The sequence below is a fragment of the Somniosus microcephalus genome, chromosome 19 (assembly GCF_052327205.1).
Source record: "Somniosus microcephalus isolate GS21.2 chromosome 19, FLI_Smic_1.0, whole genome shotgun sequence".
Lineage (NCBI taxonomy): Eukaryota > Metazoa > Chordata > Chondrichthyes > Squaliformes > Somniosidae > Somniosus > Somniosus microcephalus.
Window position 1 is genome coordinate 49553140 of NC_141005.1, and position 8796 is coordinate 49561935.

The window sequence follows — 8796 nt, forward strand, 5'->3', positions numbered from 1 at the left end:
TGTTCCAATGAGGTGACACTGGATAGAGAGTTTGCTCCAAACACTTGCAAGCTGCATAAAGCTCAATCTGTCTTCAAAATGCAGTAAGCAACAGCTTCTAACCTTGGAAAGTGAACAGCTGTGAATGGGACCTTTTATAGACCATTTGCAGTTGTCAAGTTAAGAAACATCACATGATGACACAACACCCAACTTCCTTACCTGACCTGATCCCCGAGCAGCGGGGAAGCCACTGGCGAACTCTTAAGATCTAAAAGTGAGCTTAAAATAGTTTTTAAGTGCCTTAATAACAAGCTCTTCATCATAATCTAAAGTGCCTCCCCTGCCATTGGTGTCGGGTCTGTTCAGCGCGAACAGACCCGACATCTGGGAGACTAGCGTGGAGGCGGGGTAACAGCGGGTTCCCTAGCCGCTGTCAAAAAAAGCAAACATTTTCCCAGCCAACCCACCACCAAACATGCCTGCTGACCCCCCGAAATATTCCCCCCCGGTTGAATGTTGGCAGGAGCATTTATGCTGGTGTGGGATCAAACATGGGCATCTCGTTGTTATAGCTGTTGTATCGACTGTCCTGACTAACTGCCGGTCTGATCATACTGAATGGTTAGTGCAAGCCAATCAGCAGGCCCCAAGGATTTTAACAAAACTAAATCAGACAAAGACACACAGATGCAAGACTAAAGATAGACAGACAGAAAGTTAAAAGGCTTATTTCAATTAAAAACTCTAACTTTAAAACATATATTTAAATATGCAACCAGTGTTAAGTGTGTTCTGGCAATGGAGTTGATCAACACCTAACTGTATGGAGTGCCCTTTGCATATTCTGCTTTAACCTTTCTGGAAGTACTTTCTTCCTTCCATTACCTTGTCCATATGTAGTTTGTATCACTCGTTTCTTTGTCTTTTTTCCACACCTTTATTTCTTTCTACCACTCATTTTTCTGACTTTCCACAATCCTTTCTTTTTCATTCAGCCGCTTGTCCTTCATTATTTCCTCCAGGAATTTTTTTTATATGTCTTCCACCTGTTGCAGTTCTCTTCTCCTGCCCTTTACTTCCCTTCCTAACCCGCCAGCCCTCCCCTCCATTTTCTTTTGCTTCCTTATGTTACTTTTCTTTGCATTCCTTCCTGTTAACAAGTGGAATCTGAAGTGGCTGCAGCTTCTCTAATTAGCAAACAGTAGCAAAGGAATGAAGCTCTACTGCTGCCTGTTAACTGCGGTGGCTCAGACTGCACAGATTTACTCACAAAACAGTCGGAATGTCTTCTGAGCAGGTTGAAAATTGAAGGGGAGAGGATTGTGTTTGCAAGGGAATGGGGGCACGTACACGTACACGTACATTGCAAACTGTGAATAAACCAGATGGTTCGTCTCACTGACACGATGTAAAGTATGCTCACTCAAACACTAACAGAATTCTGTCAAGTTTCCCTCACGGTCATTTTTTTTTTTGAAGTTGTTATTACTTATGCTTTCCAGAAGTTAAAGTCCACAATTACGACCAGAATGAATTCATGTTTATCCAGCAGTGATAACACAAATCTTCTGGGGCAAAACCAAATTATCCTTAGTTCCATTCTCGATTACAGACCGCAGACATCAAAGATCCCGGCGACTCCAGCAAACAAACACCTCAGAAACGTGCAGCACAGAACTGTAGAAGTCATCAATGTTTAACGTACTCTACTTAAACACCAGGCAAAAGCGTGATTGCAGAATACTGAAACTAATATTGGTATCTGTAGCTCCCGGAGATATTTATTTATAATAATAGTGTGGGCACTTCCAAAGAAGTAACCATTCGTGGGTTTTGAATAGAAAAAGGTCTAAATTATAGTTTCACTTTTCTAATCCTCTCTCATTTTAGAGATCCTGAAATTTTTCTTTGCACACGAGTTCCAAATTCTCAAGCTAACAAAGCCAAACAATCTTTATTTCCTTCCACTGAAATATGAGAGGTGTTTGAGAGCAAACATATCACTTCTCCCTAGCAGCAAGCTCTGTGTGTCTGCAATTAGCACAGAGGGAAAGTGAAACACACCGCAAAGCAAGTCAAGAAATGTCATCCGCAAAGTGCTTGTGGATTATTTAACAAATCATGCATTGGCCATCAGATCTGTTTAGGCATTAGCAGCAGATCTAACCACAGCACTACAAGTTTAAAGAGCAGAGGCTGACTTTGCAAAGGCAGCACTTAAGTTACAATGAATTATAAATCAGCAAAGAAGTAAACCATGCAAGATTTAAAAACAAACAGAAATGTGCCAAATGCAGTCTGCTGCACACAAACCTATCAGGCAATGCACCAAGCATCTGCCGTGACTGTAAGGCTATGTAACAAGAGATGATGAGGAGACAGCAAATGGGAATGAAAAACCTCAACACAAAAGGTCTGCAATATCACCATATCCAGTGTCTTTAATTTCATTTCAAAGAAGTTAATTAAATCACATCTGATTCCCAATTGCCTTGTCCATGTCTGTCCCCTGCAGAACAAAGGGACATTAAAATCTGGAGCCTAGGAGGTGGGGAGACCTTTAAGCACGCTACACAGTTTTGATTTCAATATCCAAAGAGACAGGTATTCTACACTAAACTCATGACTGTTATGGGCTGAGGCGACACAAACTCAAATTGAGAAATGAAATATTCCCTCCTTAGTAGACAGATCTAAGGAATGATTCAAAACATATCTGCTTCAACATTGATTTGCTGTCATTTGTGTTCCTCCTACCCATTTGTTACATTTTGATCATACAAGCAGTAATGTAATCTGTTGCTGGGTATGACCAATGTAACTCTTTCTAAAAGGCTAACCGTATTACAGATGCAGGGAGGAACAGGCGCTATCCTATCATGTCACACAACCAGCGGCTTCCAGTCTTCTGACAAAGCTTGACCCTTCCCTGGGAGACAGAAGAGGTCAAGACCCCTGCAGTGAGCTGCTTGGTAAAACACTAACATAGAGCGACGAGTGGATATTGAAAACATATTCTCAAGGCTCTGGTTGTAAAAATATTAGATGAACATGATCCATTTAGTCAGAATACTTTGACCTTTTTTCCCCCCTTAAACTGTTCAGATAAATATGGAACCGCCTCAATAATAAAGAAAGAAGAAAGCCATGACAAATAAAACATAATCGCGTTAGCAGCCATGCATTAACGTACACCATATTTTATGCACAGAAATTGAGAAAGGTATGGTAGTTTGAATACCTATTCCAAATCAGAATTTGCTCTTTGAATCCAGCTCAATACATAAGCTTAAATAAGAAGCCACCTGTGTTTAGTCCATCATATTAGTTTTTTTTTACTAACGCCAACAAAATACTTTGAAACCCCAGACTCATCAGTCTAAAGTCACAACTGAAGACAGACAAAGGCACGATCCAAAATGGGAATCCGCCTTCTCCTCTCTTCCGATGCTGATTGGCAATTTCTATTTTTGTTTCAGATTTACAGCATTTGCAGCTTTTTTACTTCTATTTGTTCTCTTACCTTTTGCATAGATTTCAGTTTTAAAAGTAGAAGTATTTTAATTTCCTAATGTTTTGACACTGTCAAGTATTTCTGCCCTCTGTTTACAGTTTTTTTTGCACTACATTTATGCGTTTAAATATATAGTGCAAATATTTAGTATTTGCTTAGGAAGGCATTCTCAAGAGACACCAGAGGTAATTTTATCCCTACCGGTCTGGCGGCAACTATGCATGTGGGCAGTTAAAATCTGCCAAGTGACTTACCTACTAATGTCCCGCATGGACCACGAAGTCTTCAATTTTAACCTGCTCTTCTGATCAGGCAGCAGTAGAAGCTGGTGGGGTCCTTCTTTAAAATGCAGATCAGGGTCCATTGATGCCATTGGACCCAGATGCCATTTTATCTCTGGCCTCATCAGGGAAGCCACTGTGGTTTTTTCACCAGTTGAAGACAGTTGGAAAAGGATCCAGGAACAAAAGAGGCCATTTAATAAAAGTGTTTTACTTTCTTTGTGGGGCCAGGAGGAGCAGAAGTGCTTCTTTGGGCCCTACAAGGAACATTTAGTTCTTCCCCCGCATGGGCTCACCTGTTCCCTCCCACGAGACTCTCCCAAAATTTACTTTCTTTGGAAGGCTTCTTCGGCAGCACCTCCCAAACCCTCGACCTCTTCCACCTAGAAGGACAAGGGCAGCAGGCACATTGGAACACCACCACCTCCAAGTTCCCCTCCAAGTCACACACCATCCTGACTTAGAAGTATATCGCCGATCCTTCATCGTCGCTGGGTCAAAATCCTGGAACTCCCTCCCTAACAGCAGTGTGGGAGTACCATCACCACATGGACTGCAGCAGTTCAAGAAGGCGGCTCACCACCACCTTCTCAAGGGCAACTAGGGATGGGCAATAAGTGCTGGCATTGCCAGCGACGCCCACATCCCATAAAAACAAATAAAACATTTTAATTTGGATGGGCTGGGGCATCCTGTCTCTGCCATCCAAAGCCTGCTCCAAGTTAAAATCGGGGTTAGAGTGTTCAAAGACAAGTGAGAGCAACTTTCCTTTAACAGCATTTGAAAGCTTTATACCTGCGATATCCTAGTGAAAATGCCGGTAAAACATGAGTTCATAAATCTAACACTGGAAAAAAAAACAATGTAGGGAACATGTAGGCAACAAATAACAGTCTTAACAATGTTCTGAAAAATCACCCTAAGTATTTTAGTAATGTAGCATAAAAGCAAGAGACAAAAACTAAGAGATTTAGACCACTGACATATACTTGATTACTGCTAGGAATTAAATGGGACCTGAAATCAAAATATATCCCCATATACAGATGGTGCTGTAGAAGGTGAAATCAGCACCTTCTTCTCAGGCTGTTGGTACTTTACAATCTCCCAGTATGAGCTCAGTGACTATCAGGCCAACATCAACATCCAAGTATATAACCTAAGTCTTTGTCATTGGCAGAGCGAGCAGCCAAATCTGCTCTCCTATAACTATTCTGCAGCAGCAGCACACAAAGTACATTTTTTTGTGCAGTGAATGCTTCTGATATGTCCTTAGGGCTATTCATTATGCATTATTGCCCACCTTTGGCAAGTCAAGCTATTTTCTGCAATTAGAGAAAGGTTCCATTTGCTCAACCTTCAGAAGCCACGTCAAGCAAAATGTGCTGCAAAAAGTTAAGTCTGAACATGACTGTTATATTAGTGCCAATTTTACTTTGGCTGAAAAAACACAAGGCTCTTGTGATTGGCACATGTGGGAAAGAGATAGTTTGGCTCTTAAATCCATTTTATAAGCTATAATAAGCCAAATACCTGTTTTCTGCCTTTATATTTCAAGGAACATTGGCAGCAAAGGTGACTGATTCCTGGACACATACCTACAGAGATATAATAAAGCACCATTTTCCTCACCTTTTGATTTAGATATCTTTTGGCATCTTCAAGATGTGTTTCAAATGCTTGTTGGCATGCATCAATATAACCATGGAAAGTTTTGCCAGATCTTTGCAGCATATTTTGTGTTACATAGCCAAACAATGTCCTGTGGGATTTCGTCTGGACCTTGGGGAGGGTAAGAAGATATGAATCTGATGGCAGAAGTGATTCAGATCCCATCTACTGATGAAACCTCTGTCAAAACTAGAAATAGAAGTGCAGATGGAGTAAATTACAAACCCTTTCCAATGAAGGTAACCATTACATGATTAATAAATTGAAACCTTCCCACTACAAAAATAATAAAAGGTCTACAGGGTAAAAACGTGACCTCCGCAGACGAAGTCAAAAGTGCAACTGGCTTGGAGCCAGGTGATGTGTTTTCCAAGAGATTGGTGCTGAGTGCTGAGGAAGGTTGCGATCTTCTAGCTCCCATCAGCCTCTCATTACCCATCATTCAGGGTTTCCAGTGACTGCAGTCTTGATAAGAAAGACATTATTTTACAGCCAGGAGTCACTGATACATTCCTTTTCTTCCCCACATCCTCATTGTGTTGAAATCAAGAATCATTGATTTCTTACTTTAATTGTTCTTTCCCAGATCTCAGAACTGTTGAATTCCTTGTCTTTCCCAATTGTTCCTTCCTCCTACAATCTTCAAGGGGTAAAAATAAGCTTGGCATTAGCTGACCAATATTTATTGTTTCATCGTCTTCCCTCCCAAACTTTTCCAACCTAGGTTTCCCGAATAAAAAGTCTTGAGGTTCTTTGTTTTTAGCTTGTAACTAAATTTCTTTGATGAAGTTCTTGGATTTCAAATTGATTTCTAATCAGTTTTATATAAATGTAAAGACTTGATAATGTCACGATTGCTTGAAATCTGAGTAATTCTTGTGAGTCTTCTGAGATTCGGGTCTGTTTACCTTTCTCAGCTGAACATGGAGATTGTGGCCTGGAATTTGCAGTGGGTAATAACAGCAAACAAACAGCGTTCGCTGTTATTACCCTTTGAAGCTGACCGCAACTTCAGGATCTAGTGCATGCGCATCCTAACACGGAAATCTGGAAGTTGTGGTCAGTTATTCATTGCTCAGACACAGGCTGCGCTGTGCCCTCAACCCACCCCACCCCCCCCCGCCCACCCACACCATCCCCCCCTCCCCCACCCCCAATCAGTGTAATCAGGGAAATCAGGGAAACTGATGAAAACTTCAGCTTTTCCACAGTAATATAGCTGTTAAATACCCCATTAAAAGTTAAACCCTTTCGAATTTGGTGTAACTGGGGTTTTAACACTGTATTGACTGCTAAATAAATGTTATGGCCCTGAAAAATTAGTTTTAATTTTGTGAAGCATCAAATTTATCCATTCTAATAAAAATTAAACTTTATAAGAAACTTTTTTTATTTCAATTTTTTTAATAAGTTTGTTCATATATATTTCAGGTTTACCTTTTCCCCATGTGAGAGCCCCAATCTTTGGTTTGCTCTCCGATGCATTTTTAAAAAGTCAGAATAAAAAGAGCTTCCTCACTCCCTGGTTTCCAGACTGTGAGAATTCAGCATTGTGATTGGCTGCTTATGTCCTCACAGCTGTTGACCTCACAGTAGCTCGCACTAGGGATTCCCCATTAACTTGCACTGATTTCAACCGAACGTCGGAAAAGATGAACTTCTCGCCACAGAGATCGCGAGATCTTTGTGGGCAGCTTACTTCAGGACCAGCGGCAGACGCCTTTGCTTCACCGCTGACTGGAAATTACGGGCCTGTATCTCGACTCGTTGTCCCATTTTGCTTCTTTCCTCTCTGCCAAACACAAAAAAATACAAATATTTCTAAATATTTTTTTAAATCTACACAATCACCGAGAGAGACTCTGGGCTACATTTTTGCACGACTTAACAATCCAAATAAAAAACAGAACCAACTAAATTTTGGAACAATACCAGTGGAACTGCTGAAGAATTGTTTAGCGCAGGTCAGAATATATCTACCCTCCAAAACAAATTAGTGAAAAGATTTGAAACAGCACCAAAAGTGAGTACATTTTTCAAGCCAGATTTGGGGGGTGATTTTAACCTTACCCGCCTGGTGGAAGCCAAGTGGGTGGCTGGGCAGTTAAACTCAGCTGGGTTACATTGAGTAGAAAATGCTGGAAATACACAGCAGGTCAGGCAGCATCTGTGGAGAGAGAAGCAGAGTTAACGGGGTGAATTTCAACCCCCAAAAATGGCTGGGTTGGGGTTGGGTGAGATGTTAAAGTTTTAAAAATCTCAAACCCAACCCGCCTTTAACCCGCCCACTTCCGGGTTTAACAGAGATGAGACAAGGGGTGGGCAGCCAACCCACTCCCAGGAAGCGGGTTGGTCATTTAAATATTTTACTGAGCTGGCAGCCTCAGAAGTAACCTGTTTTAAAGGTTTAATCGTGGCCAGCTGCATTTCCCAGGCCTCGGGAAACCTGGCAGCTCAAGGGAGGCGAAGACAGCTTCGGGGAGAAAGTAACTGCCTTCACAGCACTGCTTGTGGGCCAAGAGGAGCAGGAGTGCTTCCCCCCAGCCCCCCGAAGCTTGGATCAGACCCCCCCCACCACCCTGGGTTTGTGATCGGACTCCCACCCCCGGGTCGGAGATCAGACCCCCCTCCCATTAGCAGCTGCAGGCTCCTTGCCCGGGGCTGCAGCCTACTCTGGACTGCTCCCCGCCCGACTGGAAGCCAAGCCTGTCAATCAGGCTGACTTCCAGGTGGGGATACCACTGTAAAAAAAGTATGCATGCTGTGGACTTAAAACTCCACAGCATGCGGGGAAACTTCTGTTTTCTCGAGACAGGATTAATTAAAAATGTCCTAGTAAAGGATCCCCTTGGAATGAGTGACCATAACATGGTTGAATTCCATATTCAATTAGAGGGTGAGAAGGTTGGATCTCAAACAAGCATGCTAAGCTTGAATAAAGGAGACTATGAAGGTATGAGAGCGGAATTGAGTGGAGTGGATTGGGAAAATAGATTAAAGGGTAAGACGATACATGATCAGTGGTGTACATTTAAGGAGTTATTTTACAACTTCCAAAAAATATATATTCCACTGAGAAGAAAAGGGTGTAAAAGAAAAGACAGCCATCTGTGGCTATGTAAAGAAATTAAGGATAGTATTTGAATAAAAACAAGGGCATATAAGGTAGCTAAATCTAGTGGGAGGATAGAGGATTGGGAAAACTTTAAAAGACAGCAAAAAATAACAAAAAGATTGATTAAGAAAGGGAAGATAGCCCTGTTCCTGGGACTAGGGACAGAGTCACTGGCAAGGCTTGGAAACTAAACAGAGCCAGGCCTGGTTAGTACTTGGAGGGGTGACCATCAG

General features: G+C 41.8%; 1 long non-coding RNA gene across 1 annotated transcript; it reads right to left on the bottom strand.

Moving 5' to 3' along the window:
- Positions 1-5415: 5415 nt before the first annotated feature.
- LOC147104423 (uncharacterized) lies at positions 5416-7609 on the bottom strand. Its single transcript, XR_015072393.1, has 3 exons — positions 7519-7609; positions 7148-7240; positions 5416-6088 (listed from the first exon to the last, which is right to left on the bottom strand). It is a non-coding gene; the product is annotated as an uncharacterized LOC147104423 (long non-coding RNA).
- Between the last annotated feature and the right edge of the window lie 1187 nt (positions 7610-8796).